Raw genomic sequence first — 6,395 nt, forward strand, 5'->3', positions numbered from 1 at the left:
TCAGTAGAGAAGATAATTACTTAATTAAGGAGCGAGGGAGTTCGTTGCTGGTCTGTCACATTCAGAATGTTCTACGAGAGCATCTCATCATCAGTTCCGTTGTTTGAAAGGGCTCTTTGGAAGCTGTGCCACAGGAAAAGAGGTTTTCCCTCCAGCACAGCTCTCAGTGAGTGGGAAGCAGGCAGTGCCCATCCCCAGCTGCCGCCACATTTCAGTAAATGCCATGTTTGTGCGGACTGGTTCAGCTGAAGATCAAGTCTCCAGTTTGCAGGCCCAATCAACCTCTATCATCTCTTTTTCAAAAATACAAGCACACCTAATCTAAACACACTGCACTGGGCTCCCTGACACCCTCTGCATCACCTGTTTGCATAAACAGAGGAGCTTATCGCAACACTCAAACCACATAGCAGCACTTACTGACAAACTCAGTGGTTAAAATAGTCTATTTTCCCCCAAAGGAAGACAAGGAGGTTTTAAAAGGGTAAAATTGTATATGGCTTCGTTTATTCTGGGGGGGGGGGGGGGGGGGAATTGTTGTAAAGTGAAGTCAAGTCAGGTCAAAATATAATAAAGTACCCTTTTCAATTCTAAAATCTTCACAGCTGGTCATTCCCATATGCAAAAACTTAAATAACCTTTCAGGATGTAGTAAGGCTAACGAAAACTCCAACCAAATGATAGATGTATTTGGACACTTGGATGTATAAATGTCACACCCAGTGGAATTAAGAGGAAATAAATAGTAATTTGACAGCATTGGCAAGCTGCGTTTTTGACTGTGTAGCACCACCAGCATATTTTACATGTGTATCACAGTCATGAATAAGTCAGTCCAGACACATTCACAGACCAGTTTTGGTTTCCTATTAAGCTACATGCTCATTTTCTTTCCCCCACCCTTTCCAGCTAATAAAGGGAGCCAAGGGAACGCAGTGATCCCTGTCTTTTTGGAACAAATCACCTCCAAATTCTTACAATTGATTCACACAGACTGGTAAAACTCCAGGAGACGGGGAAAAAAAAATCCCTTCCCAGTGATAAGGCATTCTTGACATTTGAATTGTTTGTCATTTACTAAGGACATAAAACCCTGATACCAAAGATGGCACTTGAAATTATCATCATCACTGGAGACATGCCTGGGGCCGGGGCTGCCTGCTCCAGAGGGGTTTCTGAGCACACTCAAAGAGTCAGTGAGTTCTCCCCCCACCTCTGCCCTGCACAGAACGTGCTTCTGCCTGCCCAGGGACACGTTCTGACATCAATCTGATCACTTAATGATACCCCTCCTGCACAAACCGGAGGCATGGAAAAGATTTTCATCTCTGAATTCACCGTGGCTTCTGGAAGTAATAAAAATTGTTTCCTCCTCTTCTTCTCACAAGGACGAGCAAATCCTTTGAAATCCAGCTGCTTTCTGGTCATAGCTTGGTTGGTTGGTTTGAACACCTTCACATTCATATAATGACAGACTGGTTTGGGTTGGAAGGGACCTTAAATCTCATCCAGTGCCACCCCTGCCATGGGTAGGGACACCTTCCACTGCCCCAGGCTGCTCCAAGTCCCAGCCAGCTTGGCCTTGGACACTTCCAGGAATGGGATGGGGCTGCCACAGCTTCTCCAGCCAATCCCTATTCAGATTTTCGTGTTTGCACTTAAAACCACTTAATTTTTTTTCCTTCCCTCCACTGAAGGGTCATCCTCTTTAATTTTGGTCCAGAACCAAACCCAGTAACACCACCTTTAGAAGAAAACTTCCTCTAAGCAGTGCTCTTCTCTCATTTGCTGGGTATTTTTTTGCAGGTACGATGTTTAAAACATGGGTCTAATAAAGCATCATCATCCTGCTCTTCATTTTAGATCCATCCATAGTATTTGCACACATTGAAGCTTGCTAACTGGGATGTGCCAGGTGGTGTTGAGCACGGTGCAAGAATCTGTACAAAATTTAAGGCACCGTTGTTCTTCTGTGCCCTCTGGCACTGGATACTCCAGTCTTGTGTCAAACTTTCCTCCCTTGTTCCCCTCCATTAAAAAAAAAAAAAAAAAGGATAAATCAGCAGGTAAGCCCCAAAACCTTGGGGGAACCTGAACACTTAGATATTTACCCAGCCACATCAGTCCTACTCTGCCCAGGAAGAATGCCTCCTCTCCTCAAGCAGAAATACAGAATCTCATTAAAAAGGAAGACCCAGCTGCTGAAGCTTTGTTCTTTGTTTCTTCCTATTTAGTCTGTTTTCCACTCCTGTCTTTGTGCAGCCCCTCTAGCACCACACGCTGCAACCACAGAGGCACTCCATGCTTCTCCCTGTTTTTCCCTTCTGTACATTTGAGGTGATGATCTTGCTGGCTTGCAGACTTGCAGGAATGATTCAGTAGGTGCTCACAAGAACCGTGGCAGTATTGGCTATTTCCCTAAACCCCTTCAGACAGCTCATCCCGCATTTGGAAAACATGTTTTAAAGGAAAAACAGGACACAAACCACAGAAGTGCTCCCCGTGACAAGTTTATTATGTTTATTTAGTGTGAGGAGCTCTGAGCTGTGCACGCTCTCACAGACCTGGCTGCTCCTTGTCACAATAAAGCACAATATAACACACAGAGGGGAGCTCCAGTGCCACGACCTGTGTGCAGCAGTGGGAGCTCTGTCCCCTCCGCCTCCATTACAGAATAATCCACTTCTCCTGGGGAGTTATTTATCAGCTCCTTGCTGAGACAGCAGACTGCATCCTAACAGGCCCCAAACCACCACCTGCCCTTTGTCAGGCTCAGGGTTCAGACTCCAGATGGAGGAGTAAGGAAACAAAAGAGCCTTTAGAGCCCAGTTTTACCACCATTGTAAGCAATGCGTGACCATACAGTGCTCGTGTCCACTGTGGTCCGTGTCCTGCGAACACTGACCTGGTCTGGTCGTGTTCCAGGCCTCTCTAACATTTTCCTCCTCAAGCATCTTGAACCGCTTGTGATGGTTTCAAAATGGGTTTGTCAGTCCCTAATCGAGCACAGACTCTCACAAAATACCCAGTGAAGAACAACACAAGGAGAAGGGGTGAGAGCAAGCCGGTAAAAAACAGTGTCATGGACTGGATTTTTGTGTGGCTTCAGTCATGGCTGAAGGGCAGGAGCAGTCCCCAGAGAGGAGGAGAGCACCCAAGGCTGATGAAGTTGAGGAACCCTGTATCCCCCAGAGCTCACTGCCTCATTTCCCAAACCACACAAGAGCTGCTATGGGCTGGCAGTGTGGGGGATGATGATGATGTTGGAGATGTTGTGCCCCATACCTCAAGTCTCGGGCCTTCCCAATTGTTTTCTTATGTTTAGACTTGTGCCTTTCACCTAAGCCCCGCCACAGCCAGGACAGTAACCTCTCGAGTGGCCACAGAGGGTTTTTATATCGGTAACATTCACTAATTTTGAACACCTAGTTTGTGTGACCTGGGAGACGGTGTTCCAGAACTCTTCAACCCCATGTAACGTTTCATATGTTAAAAGCACTAATCCCATGGTTTAGAACTATGCCTGAAGTCACTTCTAAGAGAAAAAATCGATGCTGGAAAGTAGCTTTAATGAGCATGGAAGGAAAAACGAGATTAGGTAACAACACCACCAAAGATAGAAAGAGAAAATTAAATCCCATAGTTTTCCTACAGATCAGGTGAGCATCAAGCCATCCATGTTAGAATCATGGAATCCCAGAATGGTTTGGGTTGGAAGGGACCTCACAGCCCATCCCATCCCACCCCTGCCATGAACAGGGACACCTCCCACTGTCCCAGGCTGCTCCCAGCCCCAATGTCCAGCCTGGCCTTGGACACTCCAGGGATCCAGGGGCAGCCCCAGCTGCTCTGGGCACCCTGTGCCAGGGCCTGCCCACCCTGCCAGGGAACAATTCCTGCCCAATCTCCCATCCAGCCCTGCCCTCTGGCACTGGGAAGCCATTCCCTGTGTCCTGTCCTTCCAGCCCTTGTCAGTTGTCTCCCTCCAGGTTTCCTGTGGCTCCTTCAGGCACTGAAGGAACATACTGACTGTACACCCCCCAACCTCCTCCGTGAAAGCAGCAGCGTCCCTATTCCACCCAAATTCTCCCCTGGAACAGTTTCACCCCTCACACTGGACCAGGCGCAGGACATGTGAGGAAATCCCTGTGTCAGCACTGTGCCTGTGCCAGGCAGCAGCACAGAGCTCCACCTGCCAGGGCTGCAGAGGCTGCCCAGGCCATGGGTCTGGGCCAGGGTGAGTGAAATCCGCTCAGACGGTGCTGAACCAGCACAGACACACAGTAGTGAGCTCCAGAGCTTAGCAGTAGTCCTACTTGGACTTTCCTTTTATCCCTCTAAACCCATCTCTAGAAGCTGCATTACAGCATCTGATCCTTGGAAGTGTCCGAGCAGTTTCTATTGCAGTTCCTCCTGTATTTCAACAAACTGCAGATTTTTACTTTGTTATGAAACATTCAATCTTGAGCATTCTGGAGCTAGAATAACTCAGTCTAAAAACACTCCTGGTTAGAGCATGCCGTAGTGTTGATGGGGAAACTGGCCAAGAGACAATTAAAGACCTCATCAAAGCAAGTGGAGTCTTCAACAGATGGGTTTGCTGTTAAGCAGTTCCACAGCCCCTTTAGGAATCCTGAGGCATCTCTACTTCAAGCTTTTTGGAGTCAGAGAAAAAACTGCACCAAGTTTTCTGTGATCTTACTTAGGAGGCTTGGGGGTTGCCTGAGTTGTTTTGCAGCACTGAATTCACGCAGCTGAACCCAAGGCCATCTCTGGTTGCACGGAACCTGCTGTGCTTCCAGCCAGAGCCTCCCCCTCACCTGTGCCCTGGTGCCTGCAGGTTTTTGGGCAGTTCAGCTGCCCACTAATGGAGCTGTGGACGTTTCCTAGATGAGGACATTCCACCACGTCAGAACACCCACCAGCTTTATGGGGAGCAGCACTCAGCACGTGAAAAAGAGCTCAGGACAGGAAAGGAACGCCTTACCTGGTTCTGATTCTGAGAGAGCCAAGACTATTGATGAACTATTAATTATCACTAAATAAGGTGAAGGATGTTCCCTAAATTGTATTTAGAGGCAGAAAGAATGGGACCTATGCCGACTTTAAATCAGCCAAGTGATTTAAACTGCAATCCAGATCTTAGTCATTTAAACAACTGTAACTCCAACATCTGTAATCCAACATGTTTTATCCTTTTATCACAAATTATAATTGAAATTCTCAGTCCTGTGCTCTTCTGCTGTGCTGCTGCTACAGATTTTGGCCATTTCCACCTTCCAAACTCTTATTTGTCTATTGCATGCCCACCTGGAACAAACTCACTTGGGATGACTAAAAAAGCTTTACTTCCAAAAACCTCTGTTCCAACAGACTGCTGTTTTATTCTCTTGAAAGTTTTATTCTCTTGAAAGTTTTATTCTTAGAAAGAAGACCCTTATCAAAACTTTTAATCTCAGAAAAGACATTATTAGCCCCCATTTCAACATAAAATGTTCTTGTTTTGGAGGGAAAAGAAAGATTTCAATGTAAATGTAAAGAATAATGCATCAAAATGTCTACAAAATTTACAATTCACTAATGTGTACGATGCTACCAGAAGATACTCATAGAGAATGACAATAGGAGTGTGTCCAACTGGATATTACCCCTCTACCAAAAGTGCTAACTAATCTTAGCTGTCCTTGTGATTTACAACAGCACTAATGGAAGCAGTTTAGCAACATTTTCTGGCAAGCAAGAGCATGTGCACTAGGGACAGGGAGAAATATCCTGCACTGGAGGGAGAGAATGTGTTTGCTGAAGGGGAGAAGGAGCCTGTCAATGTAAAACACACGAACAGAAATAAAACGCTCTGGGTTTTCCTCTGTGTTTCTGTGTATCCATTAGTGAGTATATAGATTAGACTCACTGGCACTGAGAACTAATCTAAAAAATGTTGGTAGTATCAAGACCCAAATAGGACCAAAATAGTTTTAACTCATATATTGAGTCTTTTCAACTGCTCCAAAATTGCCCAACATCATTCATGTGAGGCAAAGATGCCTCCAGAACCCATTTAGCCCCGTTTCTGCCATTTTGTGACAACAATGCTCCATTTTGTGATAATAACTCTCCATTGTCTTTATGCTTGGAAGCCTGTCTTCCCTCACAATTTCTTTTTCACGTACAATTCCTTTTTCCTCAGACGCTGGATTATCACCAGTTTGTTCCTGCAGGATAAGCTCACATGACACTATTTCTGCTAAGTCTAACAGAAGTAGCACCTCACCTGAAATTGTCACACCTGACAGCTGATCTGCCCAGAATTTTCCTCCCCTTCTGAGAAAAGAAACAGTCAGCTATTGAAATGTACAAGGAAGATATTCAATATCTTTGGTTCTCTAGCTGTATCA

The sequence above is a fragment of the Corvus kubaryi genome, unplaced genomic scaffold (genome assembly GCF_017639235.1).
Source record: "Corvus kubaryi isolate FWS band 111438036 unplaced genomic scaffold, C.kubaryi_AGA036_p1.0 37236, whole genome shotgun sequence".
NCBI classification, from domain to species: Eukaryota; Metazoa; Chordata; class Aves; order Passeriformes; family Corvidae; genus Corvus; species Corvus kubaryi.